We start from the raw sequence: 8416 nt of genomic DNA on the forward strand, positions 1-8416 counted from the left end.
CTTGCTTACTATATAAATCATATATTTGAATTATATCATGCCATCATGTTTACATAGTACATACACATCATCTATCTGAATTATGGCATGGCGGCCCATTTAATAAAGACATCATATAGTTATATCATCTCATCCTGTTTAGTGTTTACAGTCATCATATTTTGAATTATGGCATTCTATCCGTGAATGTATGTGAATTATGGCATGCCAACCTATTTAATAAACACATTATATAGTTATGGCATGTCATCCTGTTTACATAGTCTCATATTTTGAACTATGTCTTTCCATTTTTTTAGTTAGCCATCATAATGTGAAATTGTGTCATGCTATCCTGTTTAGTTAGCCATCATATATGTGAAATTGTGTCATGCTATCCTGTTTGGTTAGACAACATAAATATGAATTATTTCATGCCCTCTTTTATTCCCCACTATCCATTGCACCTGTCTATCATACAATGTCTATACTTTCAATTACTTTTCTTGTTTATCAGCCGTTTGAATTGGAGAGCGTGATGGCAGTATCTAAGGGAGTAACAACACGGTCATCAGAAAAGATAGTGCTACCAGTTGATCCAGATAGAACCACGGTTGTACTTGCCCAAGGACCAGATCCACCACACATAACCCAGACTCTCGCAGATTGTACCCCTACCCAGTTGGACAGAGAACTAGCTACACCCCTTCTAACCCCAACCCCGACAGATAGTAACCCAGTTCTAGTTGAGACAGCGCCGTCTCCACCACAGAGCACTCAAACACGAGCAATTAGTAAGGGAACTGCAGTGCCCAAAGCACGAGGACCACCACTCCGAATCCCAACTCAATGCTTAAAGGAGAAGAAGATTTGTTCTCAGGTCAGGTTCTGTAGCTATGGTTCATACTCCTTTGCTCTTGCATTACTGTATTTACTCATACCAACTATTTTCAAATTTGAAGGATGGAACTGAAACTCCAATGGCGCAACAGGTATGTTTTAAACCTGTTTCTTTAACTGGTTTGCTGTTGTAACCTGCTCTATGTTGATTTTAGTTTCAATTGAATAAATAGTTATGTTCTCATGTCATGCACATTACAAGTGGTGTTATTGCTCTATAGTTACCCACACTTATGTTCTGTCTAGTCTGCTTTGTCTTGAACAAATATTATTTGAACTGTGTCTCTATCTTGATTTGGCAACAAAAACTAGAATGATATAGACCATAAAGTGACCATGGTACATAGATATATGTTTGTTTCATGCTGTTATCCTGTCCACTTTACTACTGAACTCATTTACCAAAATGAGTTTCATATACAACATGGTAAACATGTGATGTGTCTACTTGTTTCTCTTTTAGAATGTAGACAAAATATTGGAGAACAGTACCGCGTTATCCAATGGTAAAGGAAGTAATGCAGATAAGGTTCAAGATAGTGAGACATCCCTGTTGGTCTCCAAGAAAGCTGACAAAAACTATCTTGAGGACAGTGAGGGAACCCAAAAGTCCTATCTTGATGTAGTGTTCGAGTTACTAGCCACTACTGCTGGCACAAGCTCTTCAAACTCGCTGCCTGAATCAGTTCATCTTCTTGAGTCTCAACTTCAAGTTGAAAGACATCGATCAGATGTGTTGCGACAGGAAGCTGAAGGACTGAGGAAGTCCCTGCAGAATTTAGATGCATATTTTCTGGTGCAACAGCAAGCGCTGGAGGATTTAAGCGCCAAACAAGAGAAAGTTAATAAGCTTGATAAGCATCTTGCCAGCATTATGGGTACCCAGGATATTGTTTCTTGAGATCTTCTAAAGTGGTTTCAGTTCTGGATTTGTTTTGCTGCGGCGTTAATTTGCGCTGGTCGCCAACTTTGACAACCAGTGTATATGATATGCTACTTTGTTCCCTATATTTGCACTGGTGGCGAACTTTGATGCCCAGTGGATGTAACATGTGTAATAGCCGTGATAGCCTAGCATTAGTTGCTTGCTTATTTATTTCCTTGTTGTCTTGTTTATTTGTTTACTTGTAGTCATTGCAGTTCTTTTTCCGCGGTTTGCTAGTGGCTGCAATAACCTATTTTTTAGAAGTAGGCCACAATAACCATGGGCTAATATTTACTATAGTGACACTGGGCCTCCTACTAGCTGTAGAAACAGTGGGCCTTCTACGGGCCATAGAAACAATGGGCCTCCTACGCGCCATAGAAACAATGGGCCTTCTGCGGGCCGTATCATCAATGGGCCTTATACGGGCCGTATGATCGATTGGCCAAACATGGGCCAAACAGACTGCATTATGGCCGTAAACGGGCTAGAGTTGGAATCGTCCGTTCACGGGCCGACCTTAACAGCCCATCGTTAATAGGCCGTATTTGATGACGCTATGAAAACGGCCCAACGTATTAACGGACCACAAACGGGCCGACTGTAACCACGGGCTGAATTTGGCCCACAAGCAGAAAATGACAGTAACGGACCGTAAGTAAACGAATGCTGGAAATGAGCCCAAGAATAAATGGGCTCTGAGAAGGCCGAAAGATAACATGTGCAGGAAATGGCCCAACGGAATAACGGGCCGTTAATGGGTATAAAGTGATACACTGTTCATTACGAGCCTGTTTCACCACGGGCCGTTAATGGGTGTAAAGTGATACACTGTTCATTACGGGCCAGTTTCACCACGGGCCGTTAATAGGCCAAGAGTTATATAGGGCCTCATATGGGCCGAAAGACGTCATGGGCCATGCATGCGCCAGAAGTGAAAACGGTCTGGAATCATATTGGATGGCCCAGATGACACTACTGGGCCTAATTCGGATAGGGCGTAACATGCCTTGGGTTAGCGGGCTGTAAATGGGCTATATGCGAACAGGCCATTAACAGGCTTTCCATGGTTCGGCCCGCCACCTTTTGACCAAGTAAAACGGGCCGGTCTTTTCACAGGAATGGGCCTCTATTGGGCCGTGCCACGTGTCGACGTATCATAGGCACCTTCCGTCCAATGAGTGGATCTGTCCCAACGATAAGCCGACACGTGTTTCCTCCAGCCAATGATGATTTTACACATGGAAAATCCCCATTGGTCGGGGCTATTAACGGGTTATCGGATCCAAAACCCAACCCAATAGCTTAACGGCGTTCCGTTACGGTGGATGCCACGTGTCGGTCTCCCTTGATGAAAGCACTTCTGTGACACGCGATTTATCGTCATGGAAGTGGACACTTCCGTGATGATAATTTTGGCAATGTCATGGAACACTTCTACGACAACACAGGTATGACTATCTTGATTCTGTCATAAAATCGTCATGGATGTACATGCATGACAAAAATCGCGACCTACTGTGACAAACACGTATCATCACGGAAGTGTATTTTTTTGCAGTGGAAGGCGCGCGAATGGCCTTCGCCCGAGTCAAGATATAGTGGGTGAAGATGGATGCCGTGAAGCTTGCGACCGAGGGACTGCCCGCGGTCAAGGAGCACCGCACGACCAAGCGGTACTTTGAAGATGTCCTGAAGGGATCCCGCATTGTGGCAGAGCAATGTGCTAAGGATATTATCTTTGAATCAATACATTCATGTTATCCTGTCCGGTACTATAAAACAAGGTCGTGATGTAATATAATGCTTGTTTTTTAAAATTTTACCTCCTGTGCGTCCGTTTTCGTTGAATCTGAGAGTTGGCCAGTCGTCGGCTTCAGCCCCCACGTAGTTAGTACGGGGGTGTTTGGGATGGAATCTAAACACTCTTGATCCAAAGGTTTGGTCCTTGAAGGAGGTGTTTAGCGCAACGAACCAGGCAATCAGACTATGTGGCTTTATCACCCTCACTTAGCCATAGGAGTTTGACAATAGAAATTTACGCGCAACCCCTAGTATTCGTAAGTCCGAACTTGGGGTGCTGTAAACACCTGATCGAATAAAAAACGATTCATCGCATAATGCGGAAAAAATCGCAAAAGATTTGTAACCTCTCGAACAGCTGACCGGCTCATGCCGCATCATGACAGTCATTTTTCGGCTTTCTCTAGTGAGGTGCTCATCTGGATGAACCAGGACACAATCGCAGTAGTTCTCCCTTTACTACCCTAGCCGATATAGCGGAACATAAGGTAGTAAGCACAGGAGCCGGGCAACCCAACTATTAACCAAAGACATGATTCGGAGCCGATGCATATAATACTAAAGTTCGGGGTACCGAACTACTGTAAAAAAGTGTTCGGACTTTGTTGTCGTATTATGGGGCGTAATGAAGCCCCTGGCGAATTAAGGCGTACCAGAGTGTACGGGTGCAACTAATAATAATATCAAGAAAAATGAAATAACAGGCTAATGCTGCGGAAATTGGGTCGCAAACTATTTTCCATTATAGTTTGATTAATACATCAAAGCATATTTGTACAAGTGGTGCGATAAGCAACAGGGCTATTTAACATGCCACGACCAAGGGAGAGCTGCGTGCGGGTCCTTAAAACAGGCATAACGATTGTTTAAAGAGACCACCTGGAAATTCTCTTACACGTCAATGCTTCTTGCCGTCTTGGTGTATCCGTCCCTTGATAGGTCTGACAATAAGGCCACCAGGAAAGGCCTGGAAAAAAATAAACCTGAAAAGAAAAAGAAAAAGTGAAAGTATGTGGGTCCAGGGGTGGTTGAGCCGTATTATGGACCAAGATCTAGTTGTGCCTCCGTCTATACCCATGGTATTTTGAGTGCGTAGTTATGTACGCATGGTACGAATGCCGCCATTTGGTCGGGACTGGGACGGAGGCCAAATTGCTAGTCAAGCTCTTGACAAGCTGGACTGTCCTGCTGCAGAGTAGTTCAGACACGTTTGACAGTGTTCGGGAGCTTGGCCGCCGAACTAAAGTTCTGCCTGAAAAGGCCGCTTTGTGCTTCTGCTACGATGGCAGTGGTGTGCTCCTCGGTACGGAGGGAGCGTTCCGTGTTTCCATTGTCTGTTATGACATCGCGTGGTCCGGGCATCTTGAGCTTGAGATAAGCGTAGTATGGCACCGCATTGAATCGAGCAAATGCAGTTCGTTCGAGCAGTGCGTGATAGCAACTACGAAAGGGGACGATATCGAAGATCAACTCTTCGCTTCGGAAGTTGTCCGGGGATACGAAGACCACCTCCAGTGTGATTGAGCCCGTATAGTGGGCCTCTACACCTGGTATGACACCTTTAAATGTGGTTTTTGTGGGCTTGATCCTTGAGGGATCAATGCCCATTTTGCGCACTGTATCCTGATAGAGCAGATTCAGGCTGCTGCCACCGTCCATGAGGACTTGTGTAAGATGGAATCCATCAATGATTGGGTCGAGGACCAGTGCGGCTGAACCGTCATGATGGATACTGGTCAGATGGTCCCTACGATCGAAGGTGATCAGGTAGGACGACCATGGGTTGAACTTTGGGGCGACTGGCTCCATCGCGTAGACGTCCCTGAGCGCGCGCTTGCGCTCCCTCTTGGGGATATGGGTAGCGTATATCATGTTCACCGTTTTAACTTGGGGGAAAAATTCTGCTGTCCCCCTGTGTTCGGTGGCCGGGGCTCCTCGTCATCGTCCTTGCTTTGTGACCCCTTCTCCTTGTTCTTGGCATTTAACTTGCTGGCTTGTTTAAAAACCCAACAGTCTCTATTGGTATGATTGGCTGGTTTATCAGGAGTGTTGTGGATTTGACATGGACGATCGAGTATGTGGTCCAAGCTGGACGAGCCCGAATTGTTTCTTTTATATGGCTTCTTAGCTGACCGGACTTAGAGCCACTGAATCCGGCGTTGACCGTCGTGTCCTCGATGTTGTAACCGTTGCTTCGACGCTTGTGTCTGTTGCGTCGGGGCTTGCCGTTGCTATTTCTGGCTTCATAAGTGCCAGGTTCGCTTGTATTGTTATTGCTACGGGCTAGCCAGCTATCCTCGCCTGTGCAGAAGCGGGTCATAAGCGTCGTGAGGGCTGCCATAGACTTCGGCTTTTCTTGGCTGAGGTGTCGGGCGAGCCATTCGTCATGGATGCTATGTTTAAAAGCTGCTAGGGCTTCGGCATTCAGACAGTCGACGATCTGGTTCTTTTTAGTTAAGAACCTAGTCCAAAATTTCCTGCTGACTCTCCGGGCTGTTGATCTATGTGACTTAAGTCGTCGGCATCCGGAGGTCGGACATATGTACCCTGGAAGTTGTCGAGGAAGGCATCTTCCAAGTCTTCCCAGCTACCAATTGATTTTTCAGGCAAACTGTTCAACCAGTGCCGAGCAGGTCCCTTGAGTTTTAGCGGGAGGTATTTGATGGCGTGAAGATCATCACCGCGGGCCATATGAATATGGAGGAGAAAATCCTCAATCCATACCGCGGGGTCTGTTGCCATCATATGATTCGACGTTTACTGGTTTAAACTCTTCCGGGAATTCATGTTCCATTACTTCATCAGTGAAGTAAAGGGGTTGTGCGGCGCCTCTATATCGGGCTAAGTCACAACGTAGCTCGGATGGAGTTCGTCTGCGGTTTTCGGCCCGGGCGTGGTTATGTTTGTCATGTCCGGCCGGATGGCCATCGTTGCGTATCGGGGCACGCCCCCGCGATCCATAGATCGATCTAGTCTGACCTGCTTTGTTTTCCAGGTCATGCCGTAGGTCATATGTGTATCCCCGAACTATTGTGTCTATGTTTTTACGGCGAGGTAATGCGAGCTGGTGTTCAGCTTGAGTTACCGCTTTGTCCCGGCCACGTGGTGGTTAGTCAACCGCATTACGCGCTGGTAGGACGGGCTCCAGCGCCTCGTCATCGAATTGGGGTAACAATTTGTGTTTCGGATAACTTTTGGTTGGGCGCTCGAGGCCGTATTCCTCGGCTGCCAGGACATTAGTCCATCTGTCATTGAGTAGATCTTGATCATCTTGAAGCTGCTGCTTCTTCTTTCTCAGGCTCCTTACAGTGGCTATTAGCCGTCGCTTAAAGCGCTCCTGATCGACAGGCTCCTCGGGCACGATAAAGTCTTCGTCGCCGAGGCTCGCCTCATCCTAGGAGGGTGGAAGATAATTATGTCCTCCGAGTCTACGTTAACGGCCTGTTCATTAGGGCTGACTCGCCCATCCTCCCGTTCATCCTGTTTGGGAGTTGGCTCAACGGGGTCTCCGTTGTCTTCGGCATCAGCCGGAGTATTATTTTCCCCTGTGCCGGTATTGCTATTTTTTCCACGGCGTGGTTTAGAGCGGCGTCACTGACGTTGGTGCTTTGGCTGTATCTCAGGAGGCTTATCCTCGACTGGATACTTTTCGTTGTCGCTGTTATTTTCTTTGCGTGTATCCACCATGTATATGTCATACGAGGAGGAGGCTGTTCAGCACCCTGTAAGCGGTGGTTTTTGTGCCTGCTCCTCTCCGGCATCGTCATCCATACCGTCGATGTCTTCGGAGCCGTAATAGAGCATGTCGGTTAAGTCTTCAACAGTGGCTATGAAGTAGGTGGTGGGTGGGAAGCGGAATTCTCCGTCATCAACTTCCAATCCAAACCGGATATAGTTCGGCTGAGAATCCCCTAATAAGGAGAGGGCTTTTAATGAGTTTAGCACATCGCCTAAAGGTGGGTGCCGGAAGATGTCCGCGAAGCTGAATTCAACGACCGGCGCCTGATCAGGTTCGATGAGTGTGGATGCACGCGATTCGAAACCTATGGCCAGAGACGAATCCGAGATTCTGGTGACACAAGCCCCGCTCGAGGTTGGATCTGTGTGCTGCTCTAACGCCGCTGAGTCTGCGGCTTCCGCGGCGGGGTTGAGCTCGTCCCTGGACGACGCAATCTGCTCCGGATCCAGGGCAAGAGCAGTTATAGGCGCTATCTCCTGAGCACGGTCCGATGACAGATCTAGGTCACATTCATCATGGTGGCGGGGAGTGGCTGCCATGGGCTCGAATCCGTCAAAGATCAAGTCATCGCGGATATCGACAATGTAATTCAAGCTTTCGAACTTGACCTGATGGCTAGGGGCGTAGCTGTCGATCTGCTCTAGATGGCCAAGTGAGTTGGCCCGTAGTGTGAAGCCGCCGAATACAAAGATCTGTCCGGGGAGGAAAACCCCCCTGGACTGCATTGTTGTAGATGATTGACGGAGCCATCAAACCTTTCGGTGACGACGCAGTGGAACTCTCAACAAAAACACCAATGTCGGTGTCAAAACCGGCGGATCTCGGGTAGAGGGTCCCGAACTGTGCGTCTAAGGTTGATGGTAACAGGAGGCGGGGGACACTATGTTTACCCAGGTTCGGGCCCTCTCTATGGAGGTAGTACCCTACTTCCTGCTTGATTGATCTTGATAAATATGAGTATTACAAGAGTTGATCTACCACGAGATCGTAATGGCTAAAACCCTAGAAGTCTAGCCTGTATGATTATGGTTATGATCGGCTTGACGGACTAAGCCCTATGGTTTATATAG

Source organism: Triticum dicoccoides, chromosome 7B (assembly GCF_002162155.2).
Source record: "Triticum dicoccoides isolate Atlit2015 ecotype Zavitan chromosome 7B, WEW_v2.0, whole genome shotgun sequence".
Taxonomy (NCBI): Eukaryota; Viridiplantae; Streptophyta; class Magnoliopsida; order Poales; family Poaceae; genus Triticum; species Triticum dicoccoides.